Source organism: Schistocerca gregaria, chromosome 10 (genome assembly GCF_023897955.1).
Source record: "Schistocerca gregaria isolate iqSchGreg1 chromosome 10, iqSchGreg1.2, whole genome shotgun sequence".
Lineage (NCBI taxonomy): Eukaryota > Metazoa > Arthropoda > Insecta > Orthoptera > Acrididae > Schistocerca > Schistocerca gregaria.
Window position 1 is genome coordinate 87955139 of NC_064929.1, and position 20063 is coordinate 87975201.

General features: G+C 46.1%; 1 protein-coding gene across 1 annotated transcript in view; it reads left to right on the forward strand.

Moving 5' to 3' along the window:
- The first annotated feature begins 223 nt into the window (after window positions 1-223).
- LOC126293406 (aminopeptidase Ey-like) overlaps window positions 224-20063 on the forward strand; it is a 424028-nt gene continuing 404188 nt past the window's right edge. The window contains exon 1 of the mRNA XM_049986620.1: window positions 224-324. The gene's annotated coding sequence lies outside the window, so the exon portion shown is untranslated. The remainder of the gene's footprint in view (window positions 325-20063) is intronic.

Genomic DNA, 20063 nt, shown 5'->3' on the forward strand with positions numbered 1-20063 from the left:
CCTAGGACGCGTTGCTCGGTGGCTACAGCGGCGGTATGACGTCGCAACAGCAGGGCAGGACGGAGAGTGTATCGCTGCCGGAGAGAGGTTGCAGCCCGTCAGTTGGGCGAGAGGGGAATTTGTGGCGGGGAGGGGGGGGGGCGTGCAGCAGGTGGGGGGAGGGGAGGAGGGATGTGGTTGTGCAGAGCCGAGCGCGGCGAGCTCAGCCCGTGGACACTGTGCCGCGGTCTGTGGCTGCGGGTGCTTGCTGCCAGCTGCCTGCCGACTTCTAACCAGCTGGTCTACCGGCTGACCGAGTCCCCGCTGACGCCACACCAGCCTCAGGTAGGCAGCTGCGCCGTTTACACGTCGTCTGTCGACGCGTCGCTGCTAGCTTAGGCGATTTCATTCGCTTAGTAACTCAGCCCCCCTGCTTCCGCCACGTACACTGCAGTCTGCACAGTTTTGGCTTCTGTTTTCGTTTGATCGAATCTGTATGTAGATTACTCACGTGCAAACACACCGTAAATATTACAGCTTTAAACACGGCTGTGTTTGTGCAACCGTATACAGGGTGTTACAAAAAGGTACGGCGAAAGTTTAAAGGAAACATTCCTCACACACAAAGAAAGAAAATATGTTACTTCTCTTCAAATCACATTAATCATGGAATGGAAGCACACAGCAGCAGAACGTACCAGCGTGACTTCAAACACTTTGTTACAGGAAATGTTCAAAATGTACTCCGTTAGCGAGGATACATGCATCCACCCTCCGTTGCACGGAATGCCTGATGCGCTGATGCAGCCCTGGAGAATGGCGTATTGTATCACAGCCGTCCACAATACGAGCACTAAGATTCTCTACATTTGGTACCGGGGTTGCGTAGACAAGAGCTATCAAATGCCCCCATAAATGAAAGTCAAGAGGGTTGAGGTCAGGAGAGCGTGGAGGCCACGGAATTGGTCCGCCTCTACGAATCCATCGGTCACCGAATCTGTTGTTGAGAAGCGTGCGAACACTTCGACTGAAGTTTGCAGGAACTCCATCGTGCATGAACCACATGTTGTGTCGTACTTGTAAAGGCACATGTTATACCAGCAGAGGTAGAGTATCCCGTATGAAATCATGGCGGGGAAGTTAGGAAGTACAGTACATACTGACGAAACTAGAATGAGCTCTAACATGGAAATTAAGCGTTTCCGGACGCCTGTCCACATAACATCTTTTCTTTATTTCTGTGTGAGGAATGTTTCCTGAAAGTTTGGCCGTACCTTTTCGTAACACCCTGTATAAGTTTCAGCCTAGGAATCACACAGCCAACCGGTTGCAAATAAATGTTTGGTGCATCGACCTAGGTCCTGACACCTCTGAGGATGTCTTCGTAGGAGCGCAATTTTAAGAAAGCGTGAAGTTACATTGTGAGAAAGCAACACTCAAAGATTCGAGCAGGTATGCTCGAGTCAAATACCACTGCTTTCTTGCACTGTAACTTTACGGTTTGTTAAAATTTCGCTGCTACGAAGACATTCTCAGAGATGTCGGAACCTAGTTTAATGAACAAAGAGCATATGGACTATTAGACCAACTGTGTGATCGGATTGAAGAGTTCCTAGATAACAGAACACAGCATGTCATTCTCAATGGAGAGAAGTCTTCCGAAGTAAGAGCGATTTCAGGTGTGCCGCAGTGGAGTGTCGTAGGACCGTTGCTATTCACAATATACATAAATAGTCTTTTGCATAATATCGGAAGTTCACTGAGGCTTTTAGCAGATGATGCTGTGGTGTATCGAGAGGTTGTAACAATGGAAAATTGTACTGAAATGCAGAAGGATCTGCAGCGAATTGACGCATGGTGCAGGGAATAGCAATTAAATCTCAATGTAGACAAGTGTAATGTCCTGCGAATACATAGACAGAAAGATCCCATATCATGTAGCTACAAAATAGCAGGTCAGCAACTGGAAGCAATTAATTCCATAAATTATCTGGGAGTACGCAATAGGAGTGATTTAAAATGGAATGATCATATAAAGTTGATCGTCGCTAAAGCAGATTCATTATAAGAATCCTAAGGAAATGGAATCCGAAAACACAGGAAGTAGGTTGCAGTACGGTTGTTCGCTCACTGCTCGAATACTGCTCAGCAGTGTGGGATCCCTACCAGATAGGGCTGATAGAAGAGACAGAGAAGATCTAACGGAGGGCAGCTTGTTTACAGGATCATTTAGTAATCGCGAAAGCGTTACGGTGATGATAGATGAACCCCAGTGGACTCTGCGGGAAAGACGCTCAGTAGCTCGGTACGGGCTTTTGTTAAAGATTCGAGAACATACCTTCATCGAAGAGTCAAGTAGTATATTGCGCCCTCCTACGTATATCTCGCGAAGAGATCATCAGGATAAAATCAGAGAGATTAGAGCCCACACAGAGACATACCAACAATCCTTCTTTCCACGAACAGTAAGAGACTGGAATAGAAGGGAGAACCGATAGAGGTACTCAAGGTACCCTCCGCGACACACCGTCACGTGGCTTACAGAGTATGGATATAGATCTAGATGTAGGTCGACGTAGCAAACAGTTATTTGGAACTATAGAGTTATGAAAAGAAAGGGACAAATCGGGTAACTGGTTCTGTAGTTATTAGCGCCAGGTGAATTCTCTCGTCTCACGGGAGGAGGCCACGACGTTGGGATCACAGATTTACTTCAGCCTTTGTACGCCTTTGAGACAACACAACGGTGCGCTACTCTGCCAGTGGCGAGAAAACCGTAAGGGGAGCCGTGAGCGCGCGCGCCTGCCAGCTGGGATCGCGATCCGCGGGGGGAACGCCTGTGGCTGCCGCTCACATTTAACCGCCAGCCTCTCTTTTTGTCTCTGGGCACATTACTTAATTTCTATGACACTTGACAATGAAAAGAACCACGTGTATTTCCATCAAGTAACTGCGTGAAATTACAATTTAAGTTTTCCACGTCTGCATGACAAATACCATCCTGGAACGTGTGATGCCGAGACTACATCGGAGCAGTAATTATAAGATTACCAAATAAGCAGCAACCAGTCGCAGTTTTCTTTATTTAGTTTTGCAAATCGATTTCAACTGATTAACAGCCGTTATCGGTGCTACAAATACAAGAATAAAAATAATTAATAACAGTGACGACATGAATAAATGTACATAAAGCAACGGTAAACCAATTGAATGTCTATAGACGCATTAAACCATTTAAAATGCACATAAAAATTTACCTTTGAATATATATGGTCCCTGAATAGTTGGTTTGTTGTGGTCTTCAGTCCTGAGACTGCTTTGATGCAGCTTTCCATGCTACTCTATCCTGTGCAAGCTTCTTCATCTCCCAGTACCTACAGCAACCTACGTCCTTCTGAATCTGCTTAGTGTAGTCATCTCTTGGTCTCCCTCTAAGATTTTTACCCTCCACGTTGCCCTCCAATACTAAATTGGTGATCCCTTGATGTCTCAGAACATGTCCTACCAACCGATCCCTTCTTCTAGTCAAGTTGTACCACAAACTCCTCTTCCAGTTCTATTCAATACCTCATTACTTGTGTGATCTACCCATCTAATCTTCAGCATTCTTCACCACATTTCAAAAGCTTCTATTCTCTTCTTGTCTAAACTATTTACCGTCCATGTTTCACTTCCATACATGGCTACACTCCATACAAATACTTTCAGAAACGATTTCCTGACGCTTAAATCTATACTCGATGACAACAAATTTCTCTTCTTCAGAAACGCTTTCCTTGCCATTGCCAGTCTACATTTTATATCCTCTCTACTTTGACCATCATCAGTTATTTTGCTCCCTAAATTGCAAAACTCCTTTACTACTTTAAGTGTCTCATTTCCTAATCTAATTCCCTCAACTGATTAACAGCCATCATGGGTGCTACAAATACAAGAATAAAAATAAAAATTATTAACAACAGCGACCAAATGAATACCTGTACATAAAGCAACGGAAAACCAATTAAATGTATAGAGACACATTAAACCATTTAAAATGCAAATACAAATTTGCCTTTGAATATATATCGTCCCTGAGTAGTAACACCGTCTAAAGCACAGGTCAAACAAAGTGATACACAGAGAATTGACTACCGCAGCGAGAAACCGTAAGGGGGCGCTGCAAAGCAAACCCGCCCTCTGTGCGGAAAGATACATCAAAAATGAAAATGAAAAGAAGAAATGACATACAAAGTGCAGTAAAATATAATGTTAAAACACTGAAAAATTACGAATATGGATACATTGACAAAGATTTGTCAACCACATAGTACAGTTATATACGCCAAAAAGCGATTCTACAAATTGGTAAAAAAGGAACAAATATATGTGAGAAACACACCATAGATTTTGCGACTGGTTGCTACTTATTTGGTAATTTTATGGTTTACGGTCGCTGCACAACTTGGGAGCCATGTGGAGCCCACGATCATTAATTGTAAATTATTCTTGTGGCCTAACTGATCGTGATTTACTATATTACTGATTGTGAATAACGTCATCACTGTTTATTGAGGTTTGACTTGGGCTTTCCAGGCCTGTGCCTCGACTCGAAAACGTAATTACGAATAGTAAATAGTTAAATGACGTAATGAATTCGCTACAAGTGCAGAAAAATGCGTTGTTTTCATTCTGTTCTCTCTCAAACGTCATATAAATTGAGTAATGTAATCAGTGATGAAAAAAATAGAGGATGAAAACGTAAGATGGAGGGGGATTGGAACCGACGTTTCGTCCACCGCTCGGCCGCACTCATTTCTGACGACCTTACGGCACCTCCGCACAACAGGAACGTCGGCTGCACGAGAGGCGCGGCGAACTCACCCCGCGGTTTCCTCGGCGCTCGTCGGCTGCCTGCCCTTCTTAGCCATCACTAATGATTAGTGTGCCTAGTAACTACAACAAAAATTATACTGCTAACATTTAACAGGCTTACTCAAAATTAATTTATTGAAGATCCATTTTTTTCTATGTACTTCTGATAATGCCAATTTGTCGTGCTGACTGTTAAGTAGCTTTCTTCGATTTATTTCACAAATTGCAACACCTCCACCTTCTTCGCTTATTCAAAACCATCGGACAACATGCGTTAGATGAGTATGTGCCAAGCGAAATCGTAAGAGATGGAAAAGAGCCACCGTGGTACAACAACCGAGTTAGAAAACTGCTGCCGAAGCAATGCGAACTTCACAGCGAACATAAACATAGCCAAAGCCTTGCAGACAAACAAAAATTACGCGAAGCGAAATGTAGTGTGAGTAGGCCTATGCGAGAGGCGTTCGCTGAATTCGAAAGTAAAGTCCTATCTACTTACTTGGCAGAAAATCCTAAGAAATTTTGGTCTTATGTCAAAGCGGTAGGTGGATCAAAACAAAATGTCCAGACACTCTGTGACCAAAATGGTACTGAAACAGAGGATGACAGACTAAACGCCGAAATACTAAATGTCTTTTTCCAAAGCTGTTTCACACAGGAAGACTGCACTGTAGTTCCTTCTCTAGATTGTCGCACAGATGACAAAATGGTAGATATCGAAATAGACGGCAGAGGGATAGAGAAACAATTAAAATCGCTCAAAAGAGGAGAGGCCGCTGGACCTGATGGGATACCAGTTCGAGTTTACACAGAGTACGCGAAGGAACTTACCCCCATTCTTGCAGCGGTGTACCGTAGGTCTCTAGAAGAGCGTAGTGCACTAGAGGACTGGAAAAGGGCACAGGTCATCCCCGTTTTCAAGAATGGACGTCGAACAGATGTTCAGAACTATACATCTATATCTCTAACGTCGATCAGGTGTAGAATTTTGGAACACGTATTATGTTCAAGTATAATGACTTTCCGGAGACTAGAAATCTACTCTGTAGGAATCAGCATCGGTTTCGAAAAAGACTGTCGTGTGAAACCCAGCTCGCGCTATTCGTCCACGAGACGCAGAGGGCCATAGACACGGGTTCACAGGTAGATGCCGTGTTTCTTGACTTCCGCAACGCGTTCGATACAGTTTCCCACAGTCGTTTAATGAACAAAGTAAGAGCATATGGACTATCAGACCAATTTTGTGAATGGATTGAAGAGTTGCTAGATAACAGAACGCAGCATGTCATTCTCAATGGAGAGAAGTCTTCCGAAGTAAGAGTGATTTCAGGTGTGCCGCAGGGGAGTGTCATAGGACCGTTGCCATTCACAATATACATAAATGACCTGGTGGACGACATCGGAAGTTCACTGAGGCTTTTAGCAGATGATGCTGTGGTGTATCGAGAGGTTGTAACAATGGAAAATTGTACTGAAATGCAGGAGGATCTGCAGCGAATTGACGCATGGTGCAGGGAATAGCAATTAAATCTCAATGTAGACAAGTGTAATGTCCTGCGAATACATAGAAAGGAAGATCCCATATCATTTAGCTACAAAATAGCAGGTCAGCAACTGGAAGCAGTTTATTCCATAAATTATCTGAGAGTACGCAATAGGAGTGATTTACAATGGAATGATAATATAAAGTTGATCGTCGGTAAAGCAGATGCCAGAATGAGATTCTTTGGAAGAATCCTAAGGAAATGCAATCCAAAATCAAAGGAAGTAGGTTACAGTACGCTTGTTCTCCCACTGCTTGAATACTGCTCAGCAGTGTGGGATCCGTACCAGATAGGGTTGATAGAAGAGATAGAGAAGATTCAACGGAGAGCAGCGCGCTTCGTTACAGGAACATTTAGTAATCGCGAAAGAGTTACGGAGATGATAGATAGACTCCAGTGGAAGACTCTGCAGGAGAGACGCTCAGTAGCTCGGTACGGGCTTTTGTTGAAGTTTCGAGAACATACCTTCACCGAAGAGTCAAGCAGTATATTGCTCCCTCGTACGTATATCTCGCGAAGAGTCCGTGAGGATAAAATCAGAGACATTAGAGCCTACACAGAGACATACCGACAATCCTTCCTTCCACGAAGAATACGAGACTGGAATAGAAGGGAGAACCGATAGAGGTACTCAAGGTACCGTCCGCCAAACACCGTCAGGTGGCTTGCGGAGTATGGATGTAGATGTAGATGTAGATGTATTGTGGCCATATAAGCATGGTCTTTTCCGAATGTGATTCTGACAAAAAAAGCTATTTTGATTTCATAATGGAAATATTTTCGTAAAACGATTCATTCCCGATTTCACCTACTTCGGGGTTGAATTTCCAAAAACACTACATGCATTTTTTTTCTCAGCCGATAAGTCAAATAGCAATTTTCGCAAATAAGTCAAATAGTAAAATACTTTAGTTGTTCTTTAATAAACTTTTAATTGCAAAAAAGTCTTTCATCCACTATTTCAGTTTCTTAAGGGGCTGAATTTTCAGGAATGCTGAAGCACGATTTTTTTATTTCGAACCGACAAACCAAATACCAGTTCTAGCTTCAAAATTGCCTTAATAGCGACATATTTCTAGGAAACGTTTTGTTCCCTTTATCACCGACTTGGGGATGATACTGAAAAATACCTTCTCAAACGATGCCTACAGTATAAGACCAGCACTCTTTCCTAGTTCCAAGTTTCTATCCTTATCCGTTTGGGTTGGCCGACGGTAAGTCACCGAATCGGTGAGCAGATTTCTCGGCCCAGTGACGGCATTTATTTGGCCGTCATCATCCTAGCCAATCCACTAATTACATTGTTATTCGATACACAGAGGGGTCCAAAAAATGTATCCACTCTTTAAAAGTCCATAACTTGCAAAGTAATTGACGGAGTTGTCTCGTGTTTGGTGAAAGTGAAGCTTAAAGTCCAACTCAAAGATATCACTGTAGGTGTTCGAAATGGTCACCATTAACATCCACACACAAACGATGCCGCCGAACCGCTGCACGAACTACTGACTGCGACGTGTTCAGTTGGATATTTGCACATGAGTGTACGATGGATTCTCCACGTTCATCCAGTGTGCGTGGCTTTCGTCCACACAGGTAAAAGTCCAGAGGAGTTAGGTCTGCGGAACGTGGTGGATACTCCACAGCACCTCTACAACCTACCAATCTTCCTGGTAGATTTTCGTCGACATACGTCCTAGCACGATTTTGATAGTGGGCTGGGGCACCGTGTTGTTGAAAGTAAGCTCTTCCGTCTCCATACAAGTCTCGGATGGCAGGTAAAATGGATGTCTGAAGCTTCTGAAGCTACACCTCACCGGTAACTGTGTCGTTTGTTTGGAATGCTACGAATCGCTGAACTTGTCGGTGGCTCTGTTTGGCACTCATTTCGCCATTGCCGTTGAACCTCATTAATGTTTTCGTACTTAAAATATCACTTCAAAAGTGACTTTCTTTCATCGAATGTAAGCCTTGCGCCAGTCATGTTTACTCTAGTAACTAGGTGCAACTAAGAACAAAACAATGACTATCTGCCGACTGTCATCTGACAAAACAAAACAACGCAATACAGCGCTTGTGTGGCGATTGCCGGAACTACACCCAAACTGTTGCACTACCAAAGATGAGACAGCTCCGTCAATTAGTTTGCCAGTTATGGACTTTTAAACAGTGGGTACATGTTTTTGGACCCCTCTGTACTTACAATTACATGTTCAGTTGTTACTCTGAGACTGAATTGTCGGTACATCTCACTGTTTCATAATGACTTGTCCCGATTACAAAATTTTATATCTAAGGAATTAATGTTTTGTAGATGCTGCCTATGCTATTTGCTGCAAACAGTAACTTAGCTCCTGAAGATTTTTACGGAAGGACGTCTACGCGTACTTTCGTTGTGTTTCTTTAAACGGTGGCGAAGGTTGTTTTTCGATTGAAGCGACTTTTCGCTTCTCTGTCAGAGTAAACCGGCATAATGTCCAGATGCGACATATCCTGGTAGAGCACAGCCCGAAAGCAAATGCGTGGCGCAGTTTAATGCACAACGCATTTACCGGAGGGTTCATCTAGACAGTGCCTACCATTACGGCAAGAGTGCACTCGGACTTGTTTAGAACTTTACGTTGCAAGTCAGTTACACGTGATAATTAAAAGACACTCTTGACCGCAAATTTATTTTAATCGGAGAGACCGGTTTGAATCCTTAAGGATCATCTTCAGACTCCAGAACGCAGCTTGCTCCGTGGAGCAAGCTGCGCAGAGCCACGACGCTGAACTGAGCAGTCAGTTCTGGAGTCTGAAGATGATCCTTTAGGGTTGAAACCGGTCAATCCGATTAAAAGAAATTTGCGACCAAAACTGTTTTTTAACTATCATATTAATATAAGATCGCTGATAATGGTTCAAAAAATTTAATCAGTTACACGCATTTCAACCGCGGGTCGTGTCTGGACAATGTGGCGCACGGCCAAATTGGGGGTTATTTGCTCGGCAATTCCTGGACAGTTGTGTCGGTCCAGTGCACTAGACATTACCGCTCTCGACCTTTACGTCGACGTTCTGTTGAAGACAAAATGTTCATCTGACCAGTTCCTAGACGTGCAGAGTCTTGCGACACGGATACGAGCTGCCGTACAGACACTGACGGAGGATATGTTGGCAGACATGTGGAGACAAACCGAGTCTCGCCGAGTGCAACAAACTGAGCACACGTACAAGTGTAAGCTTAAAAAACTATACGAGATTAGCTACATTCGCAGCGATCCGCATTGCTGTATTGTGCTTAGTTCCGTAGTAATAAATTTCTGTAACCGGGGAAAGTCTTTACGCTCACCCTGTATTGTGACTACAAATGACATAACCGCGTGAACGCAGGTGTTAATAATTCGCATCACATTGTGGGGTTCAGCGCTGGAAATAAATGACTAATCGAGCTAGGGGTCAACATCGTACAGAAATAACCAATTGTGATAATGACAGAAATTTTCTGCTGCTGTGCACATCGCGTCTCCACTGAGGGTTGTCTAAAGCGACTGACCGTCAGCGTGAAGGTTGTTGTTGTGGTCTTCAGTGCGGAGACTGCTTTGATGCAGCTCTCCATGCTACTCTATCCTGTGGAATAAGTGTATTGACAGTTACGGCGATTACTGTAGAAGCAAAGAACAAAAAAAGTTTTTTCTGCCTGTCTCCTGCTTATACAGGGTGAAAAGTATTTAAACCGACAAACTCTGGGTCGTTTTAGAGGACATCATAACAAATATTTTTCCCTAATCTCATTTTTTCCCTATGAGGAGTATTTAAACCGGTAGAGGAAGATTTCTCTGGCGGCAAATTAATTAAACCAACAAACACTTTTCCATTTTTTTTATGACCAAGAGACAACACATTAACAAAACCCAATTTCAATTACAGTAGATTTTCGAAAATCCCTCCATTGACACGTAAAAGGTTACACCGTCGGATCATGTTCTGTCTGACACGGGCAAAAACCCCAGGAGTATCCTGAATTGTTCCTGCTGCTGCTACCATCCGGGCAACCAGATGCTCTTCTGATGCGACAGGAGATGCGTAATCAAGGTTGCGCCTCTCTCCCTATACAAAAAGTCGAGAGCGGACGTGTCTGGGGATCGAGCAGGCCACGGTACAGGGCCACCTCTGCCAATCCACGTTCCTGGGAACCGTCGGTCCAGGAATCGACGCACACGACGACTGAGATGTGCCGGCGCCCCGTCACGTTGGAACCACGTGTGTTGTCTTGTAGGGAGCGGGACGTCTTCCAGCAATTCTGGAGAGAAAATTGTAATAGTGCCTGCCATTTAATGGCCTAGGTAGCAGATACGGCCCAGTTAAACAGTCCCGAACAACACCAACCCACACATTAACGAAGAACCGCACTTGATGAGCGCTAGTAACTGTGGCATGTGGGTTATCCTCACTCCAAACATGCTAATTGTGCATGTTGGAGACTCCATCACGCCCGAACGTTGCATCATCGGTAAACGACACAGAGGATAGAAATGTAGGATGCATTTCATACTGTTCCAGGTAGCAATGCGAAAACTGTGCTCTGGGTGGATAATCAACTGGTTCCAGGTTGTGAACACACTGTAAGTGAAATGGACGTAACAATTGCTCTCGAATGACCTTTATTACACTCGTCTGATTCGTCCCCATGTTACGTGCAATTGCACGAGTGCCGATTGAAGGATCCCGCTCCACATGCTGCAAGACAGCTTCCTCAAACTGCAGCGTTCTTACCGTGCGACGGTGTCCCTGTCCAGGTAATCTGCTAAATGACCCGGTCTCACACACAGACGTTGGTACACAGCAGCAAAGGTCGTATGATGCGGGATACGGCGATTAGGATATTGCTGTCGATAAATCCGCTGTGCAGCTCGTCCGTTGTGTTGCGCTACGTAGTACGCACCAACCATATCAGTGTACTCACTCCAGGTGTATCGCTCCATTAGTAAACAGAGACAATGCACTACTACACTGGTGGACAGCAGTTGCCTACAACTGAAGAGCGTAATACGGCCTCTAACAACTGAAGAGCATAATACGGCCTCCACCGGTTTAAATAACCCCCATAGGAAAAAAAAAAGACATTAGGGAAAATATTTGTTTTGATGTCCCCTACAACCTTCCAGAGTTTGTCGGTTTAAATACTTTTCACGCTGTATATCTGTATTTGAATACGAATGCCTATACAATTTCTTTGGCGCTACATTTTACTCGACGGGATCGCCTATTTCGTCACACGTCTTAGAGTCGCACAAATAAACAGTAAACGACCGCTGTTGCTGCCGCAACGGTCGCACCGATTGCGAAGACCTATTGTATCAGTGTCTCCGGTATCAGGGCATTTGCGTGGCTCGCCATATGATAAAGTTTTTAGACTGACCCTCGCCCAGTTCGATTTTCGGTAAATGCCTGCGGGTGTGGGGAACCGGATACCGTGGTGTGTCGGACTGAGTTGTGAGGCGTTTCCGCCAAAGCCGCCAGCCACTACGTTGGTCGCAGCCCGGACTACATAAAAGCGCCCCTGCCGTTACTGCAGATACTAAATGCCACGCAACGTGTAAAGCCGGCAAATCGCGCACTTAGCGGCGGATAGAACGTCTAGCGGGGCAGGGGGGGGGGGGGGGGGGGGTCGGTGCTGCTGCTGTGCCAAGCAGGTGGCAGGGTCAGTAGTCCAGCATAGAGATGGGTAGTTCGCGAACGAACGGGTGCAAAGGAACGCTTCACCAAGATGAACGAAAGGACCGAGGAACGAATTCCAAGGAACGATCGGTTCATAGTTCACTTGGGCAGTTCTCGCTCCAGCCTGGGTCGCGTGCTCGTCTCAGCCTCGGCCTCCCTCGGCCGCACTCGTCGTTCTTCGCATGGCCGCCTGCCTCAGTTCCACTGCCGACTGCTCCTACTTAGTTCAGTATCCAGTTGTTCGTTTCGATTTACATGTGTCCCAAACTGTTCTCGCACTTGCTTATGGCTATTCAGCGTCCACGACCGGTAATCAAAAAGTATTTTAAATTTACGTAAATTACATAAAAATTACGTTGTATGCAATAGGTAAGTGTTCTCAGCTAACAAAAGCGCTATCAGCTCACTTCATTATATCGATGAACAGCACAAGGCATACTTAAAGCAAGCCAAGTTTTTTTTTTTTTGTAATTCATCTATTTCTTGGTTTCATCGACTTGACTGAGCAGCTAACTTTCTAACTTTCAATAATTTTTAGTGTAAGAAAATTGATATAAAACAATTTTCGTCTATCTTTCATCTACAAAGCATTACATTTAGGAAGGCTCTAATTACACTCCTGGAAATGGAAAAAAGAACACATTGACACCGGTGTGTCAGACCCACCATACTTGCTCCGGACACTGCGAGAGGGCTGTACAAGCAATGATCACATGCACGGCACAGCGGACACACCAGGAACCGCGGTGTTGGCCGTCGAATGGCGCTAGCTGCGCAGCATTTGTGCACAGCCGCCGTCAGTGTCAGCCAGTTTGCCGTGGCATACGGAGCTCCATCGCAGTCTTTAACACTGGTAGCATGCCGCGACAGCGTGGACGTGAACCGTATGTGCAGTTGACGGACTTTGAGCGAGGGCGTATAGTGGGCATGCGGGAGGCCGGGTGGACGTACCGCCGAATTGCTCAACACGTGGGGCGTGAGGTCTCCACAGTACATCGATGTTGTCGCCAGTGGTCGGCGGAAGGTGCACGTGCCCGTCGACCTGGGACCGGACCGCAGCGACGCACGGATGCACGCCAAGACCGTAGGATCCTACGCAGTGCCGTAGGGGACCGCACCGCCACTTCCCAGCAAATTAGGGACACTGTTGCTCCTGGGGTATCGGCGAGGACCATTCGCAACCGTCTCCATGAAGCTGGGCTACGGTCCCGCACACCGTTAGGCCGTCTTCCGCTCACGCCCCAACATCGTGCAGCCCGCCTCCAGTGGTGTCGCGACAGGCGTGAATGGAGGGACGAATGGAGACGTGTCGTCTTCAGCGATGAGAGTCGCTTCTGCCTTGGTGCCAATGATGGTCGTATGCGTGTTTGGCGCCGTGCAGGTGAGCGCCACAATCAGGACTGCACACGACCGAGGCACACAGGCCAACACCCGGCATCATGGTGTGGGGAGCGATCTCCTACACTGGCCGTACACCTCTGGTGATCGTCGAGGGGACACTGAATAGTGCACGGTACATCCAAACCGTCATCGAACCCATCCTTCTACCATTCCTAGACCGGCAAGGGAACTTGCTGTTCCAACAGGACAATGCACGTCCGCATGTATCCCGTGCCACCCAACGTGCTCTAGAAGGTGTAAGTCAACTACCCTGGCCAGCAAGATCTTCGGATCTGTCCCCCATTGAGCATGTTTGGGACTGGATGAAGCGTCGTCTAACGCGGTCTGCACGTCCAGCACGAACGCTGGTCCAACTGAGGCGCCAGGTGGAAATGGCATGGCAAGCCGTTCCACAGGAGTACATCCAGCATCTCTACGATCGTATCCATGGTAGAATAGCAGCCTGCACTGCTGCGAAAGGTGGATATACACTATGCTAGTGCCGACATTGTGCATGCTCTGTTGCCTGTGTCTATGTGCCTGTGGTTCTGTCAGTGTGATCATGTGATGTATCTGATCCCAGGAATGTGTCAATAAAGTTTCCCCTTCCTGGGACAATGAATTCACGGTGTTCTTATTTCAATTTCCAGGAGTGTGTTTTAAGTTTGGTTGTTTCCAATTTTGCATTATATGCTAGTTTGGTTTCTTTGAAAAAAAAGTCAGTTCTGGGTCATTTTGGCTCAGTAGGAAAAGCGGTGCCTCTCCACTTGAAAAGACATAGATTGCCATAAAATCGTATTTACTTATTATCTCAAACATTTGTTCAGAAGGAGCTTTCAAACCAAAAACTTTATTTATTATGGTTGCTACATTAACTTTAATAACGCAACATAAAAACCTAATTTTTAATAAGCGTGTGACGCAAGTATGAGAAATCCATATTTTATTTTATGCTTCCATAAAGTCTCTACTTAGTACTTCGCCTACGAACTCAGAGACAACGTGAAGTATATGGATGGTGTAAACGATTATTGTTTACAATGTGTTATAGCTATGTAGTGGAAGTCGAGAAGAAGAATTTTATGCAAGGCAATTGTGGTCTATTAGATTGGGAAACAGCCACCAACAGGTTTACAAGATTACATGAGCTATAGCCCATGCTCGTCGCTTGACATTTTCATGTTCTCTTCTCCAGCTCTCTACACATTGTCATCGATTGTTTCGCATTCGCTGGTTGCATTAGCTTGTTGTTCCTTCACTGCCTAATTATTACATGTTTGTCTGTTTGTTGTATCTGATCGTAACGGGCAACACATCGTCCGTAATTGGCGAGCAGTCTGTACTCGGGTCTTGTTTTCCGTGCGCCACCCTATGTTATTTCCCTGCGATCAGCCACACAGGGCTACGGCTGGCTAAACGAGAGGTTCTGCAGAATCACAGAAATTACTTCTAAAAGTGTGTAAGAATTCTGCAATGAATAAAAACTCTATACTTCAGGGGGGAGGCAAGTGCCCCCTCTTGGTGCCCTCAATCGTACAGTCACCTACACTACTAGTTTTCAGTTTTTCATAAATACCATATAGTGAACACAAATGAACGGTGAACGAGTAAAAATGAACGGTTCCCGAAAAAGAACGTCAGCAGTGAACTAGTTCCCAAGGATGAACGAGTCCAGCAACGGGGGCCGTGCCGCCTCGCTGTCACACCCTTCCATGAAGAGGTTGCGCTGGTGACCACACGCTCCCAAGTCTAATTAACGTTCGTGACCTCTACCAACGAGTAGTTAGTCCGGCAGTGCTGCGCAAATGCTAAATTCATTGTATTATAAAAACGTACGATACAAACTGCAGCTGACACATTCCTCAAACGTAGACGAAGAAATTACGTGACATGAACAGGGGTGTGGAGACGGTTTCTTTCCGTGTCACAACTCCCTCCCTCCAAGTCGTCAGTCAGGGGAAACGCAAAGGGACGCAACCCACCAGCACACCACGTGCAGCTCTCTTTCACCGGAGACCTTCAACACACGCCCCGACGCCGTAAGGAGCATCGGATGCGCTGGTGTGTCCTCTGCTCTCAATGGAGAGCCGTCTACAGACGTTAAAGTAACCTCTAGCGTGCCACAGGGGAGTGTTATGGGAACATTGCTTTTCACAATATATATAAATGACCCAGTAGATAGTGTCGGAAGTTCCGTGCGGCTTATCTCGGATGATGCTGTAGTAACAGAGAAGTTGCAGCATTAGAAAATTGCAGCGAAATGGAGGAAGATCTGCAGCGGATAGGCACTTGGTGCAGGGAGTGCCAAATGACCCTTAACATAGACAAATGTAATGTATTGTGAATACAAAGAAAGAAGGACCCTTTATTGTATTATTATACGATAGCGGAACAAACGCTGGTAGCAGTTACTTCTGTAAAATATCTGGGAGTATGCGTGCGGAACGATTTGAAGTGGAATGATCATATAAAATTAATTGTTGATAAGGCGGGTACCAGGTTGAGATTCATTCGGAGAGTCCTTAGAAAATGTAGTCCATCAACAAAGGAGGTGGCTTGCAAAACACTCTTTCGACCTATACTTGAGTATTGCTCATCAGTGTGGGATCCGTACCAGGTCGGGTTGACGAGGAGATAGAGAAGATCCAAAGAAGAGCGGCGCGTTTAGTCGCAGGGTTATTTGGTAACCGTGATAGCGTTACGGAGACGTTTAGCAAACTCGAGTGGCAGACTCTGCAAGAGAGGCGCTCTGCATCCCAGTGTAGCTTGCTGTCGAGGTTTCGAGAGGGTGCGTTTCTGGATGAGATATCGAATATATTGCTTCCCCCTACTTATACCTGCCGAGGAGATCAGGAATGTAAAATTAGAGAGATTCCAGCGCGCACGGAGGCTTTTCGGCAGTCGTTCTTCCCGCGAACCCCCCGTACGCGACTGGAACAGGAAAGGGAGGTAATGACGGTGGCACGAAAAGTGCCCTCCGCCACACACCGATGGGTGGCTTGCGGAGTGTAAATGTAGATGCAGATGCAGATGTACTGCGCACGCTGTCGCAGCCTTCCGTAGTACGGGCAGCGACACTCTGGACGTCACAGAAGCTTTCAGATGGCCGCACAAATAAAGCTCAGGTGGGTTTAGGTCCGGAGAGCGTGCAGGCCAGGCAACTGGTCCGTCTCTACCCATGCGTCTCTCACCCAACCTGTTACTCAGAAGCCGACGGGCGCTAACACCAAAATTAGGTGCTCCGTCGTGCACGGAGTACACGTTTTGGCCCTCAGCTGCAGGCAGTCAGGGCACCTTGGAAGACTTCATATTGGGGTAGTGGCCATTATTAAACATGAATAAAATATATTAATGTGACAGTGATGGCTAACTGCCGCTAACTACTGAATCAAAAGCGATGTTTTAAATAACTTGTATTTATTGTAAATAATCTCACGATAGAAATTAGATCATATTGAACAAATCATGAATGAAAACAAATTAAACAAATTGTACTTTGTTCTTCGATATACCACACTGGTAAGATTGGTTCTCAGCTCTTAATGTTAAGTTGATGTGAAGTTATGCCCTTGGATAAGCAAATGGTAAATGCGATCTGACTGCGTTCCTATAATCTCTTTTGTGTCTGAAATAATACGTACTGCGGACGCCACCACCAAGAAACAAACCAAACAACACGCAAAAAAGACAAATAACCAATAACGAATCGTAACCAAAACTGCACGGATGCTCAGTGGATGGCAAGAACACGATCCACCATCTTTACTGCCACTGCTGCAAGTTTCACAATACCGTCTACCAGCGTGCTGGCTCCGTCGACGCTGCTGGGGCGACGACTGCAGCTGCGAAGTCGCTGAATTAAGAAAAGTGTCTCAAATGTCTTGAGCAGAAGCTGCTAATACCACAAGCCCTATATTTCCTCTGAATGGTATACAACGCTTTCAAGACTGGCTCAACAACCTTCAAGGTGCAGCCCAGTGTGTCTTGTACTAACGTGCAATACAAGTGTGACAGCTCAGAGCACTGGTTGACTACGTTCAGTGGTGAGTGCCAGCCTATAAGGCGGAATCAGCTGCAATTATAATAGCAGTCAATGCAACGCCTATCGTGGACGCTGATGTCCTACTGTGGCTGCAGACTCTAGACCATACACAGCACAGTATTCAGAATCTAAGTCCCTATCTCAGAGCTACCGAACTTTGCGACTGTCCACTTTCACGCCACAAGATGCTCTCCTTCCTCCTCACTGTCTGATGCCCTTGCGACAATCTTGTCGCCTAACTCTAATCAACCAATCGCGACGCTGTAAAGGCCTCCCACATCTCTCTCGCGGAGTGATACAATTTCTCCACCTATCCAAAACTGTCTCTGTCCAAACAGCGGGCGTTGACCCTCAGCGTTTCCCGCACTTTCTTATGAACTGCCCAACCAGCGCGTACGTTGGACGCTCTGTCTGCTCGACATTTCCCCTCCTCTCTCTCACCTGGCACCCGGCGGCGTTCCTTTCTTTTGATGCTTGCCGGTCACTGGCCCCATCCCCTGCTCAATGCTCTTCCGGCGCTCGCAGGCCTTCGCCTCCCCAACTGCGCCCCTCCACTTCTCGCCTCCACTGGCGAATTTACTTTGCTTTCACCTACAGCATGCAACTAAATATTACCGTTACCAAAGCCCGTATTATTTCAGACATGTGTCTAATCACCACGTACCTCTCTTTCTAATCCACCTAATAAGACTAATTAACCATTATATGGCTTCATATGGCTGAGTCATCAAAGGATCACCAATTTAGTATTGGAGGGCAGCATGAAGGGTAAAAATCGTAGAGGGACACCAAGAGATGAATACACCAATCAGATTCAGAAGGATGTAGGTTGCAGTAAGTACTGGGAGATGAAGAAGCCTGCACAGGATACGAGTAACATGGAGAGCAGACTCAGGACTGAAGACCACAACAACAACAACGACAACAACATGGATTTATTTACTTCAAACATGCAGAATAATCTGCGAAATGAACGTCACAAATGAAAGCCACCTTTCAACCTGCGTCTTGCAAATGGGCGCGAACGCCTTTGCAATCAGCTAGTCCGTACGTCAAACGGCCATCTTCCACCTCTGCGTTTCTGTACAGCCGACGCGGCTGTACAGAAACGCAGAGGTGGAAGATGGCCGTTTGACGTACGGACTAGCTGAATTCTAGACAGTAATCCTTGTGCTTGCAGCGTCCGTACTGATAGCTGCAACAGTCCGTGTTGCATGTAAATAAGCAACGACGTGCACTACGTGATCAAAAGTATCCGGACACCTGGCTCAAAATGACTTACAAGTTCGTGCAGCCCTCCATCGGTAATGCTGGAATGCGATATGGTGTTGGCCCACCCTCAGCCTTGACGACAACCTCCACTCTCGCAGGCACACGATCAGTCAGTGGCTGGAAGGATTGTTGGGGAACGGCAGCCCATTGTTCACGGAGCGCTGAACTGAGGAGAGGTAACGATGTCGATCGGTGAGGCCTGGCACGAAGTCGGCGTTCCAGAGCACCCCAAACGTCTCGACTATTTGCAGGCCAGTCCATTACAGGGATGTTATTGTCCTGTAACCACTCCGCCATCTGCTCGATCGTGTTGAAAGATGCTATCGTCATCCTCGAATTGCTCTTCGATAGTGGAAAGTAAGAAGGTGCTTAAAACGTTAATATACGCCTATGCTGTGATAGTGCCACGCCAAACGACAAACCGTGCAAGCCCCCTCCACGAGAAACACGACCAAACCACAACACAACCGCCTCCGAATTTTACTGTTGGCACTACACACTCTGGCAGATGACCTTCACCGGGCATTCGCCATACCCACATCCTGCCATCGCATCGCCACATTGTCTACCGTGATTCGTCACTCACACAACGTGTGTTTACGCTCCTTACACGAAGCGGGGCGTCGTTTGGCTTTTACCAGAGTGAGGTGTTGCTTATGAGCAACCGCTCGACCATGAAATCCAGGTTTTCTCAGCTCCCGCCTAACTGTCATAGCACTTGCAGTGGAACCTGGTGCAGTTAGGCATTCCTGTGTGATTGGATGTCTGCCTACAACACGTTACGACCCTGTTCAACTGTCGGCGGTCTCTGTCAGTCAACAGACTAGGTCGGCCTGTACGCTTTTGTGCTGTACGTGTCCCTTCTCGTTTCCACTTCACTATCAATTCGGAAACAGTAGACCTAGGGACGTTTAGGAGTGCGGAAATCTCGCGTATGACACAAGTGACACATAATCACCTGACCACGTTCCAAGTCCGTGAGTTCCGCGGAGCGCCCCATTCTGCTCTCTCACCATGTCTAATGACTACTGAGGTCGCTGATCTACATCTACATCTACATGATTACTCTGCAATTCACATTTAAGTGCTTCGCAGAGGGTTTATCGAACCACGATCATACTATCTCTCTACCATTCCACTCCCGAACAGCGCGCGGGAAAAACGAACACCTAAACCTTTCTGTTCGAGCTCTGATTTCTCTCATTTTATTTTGATGACCATTCCTACCTATGTAGGTTGGGCTCAGCAAAATATTTTCGCATTCGGAAGAGAAAGTTGGTGACTAAAATTTCGTA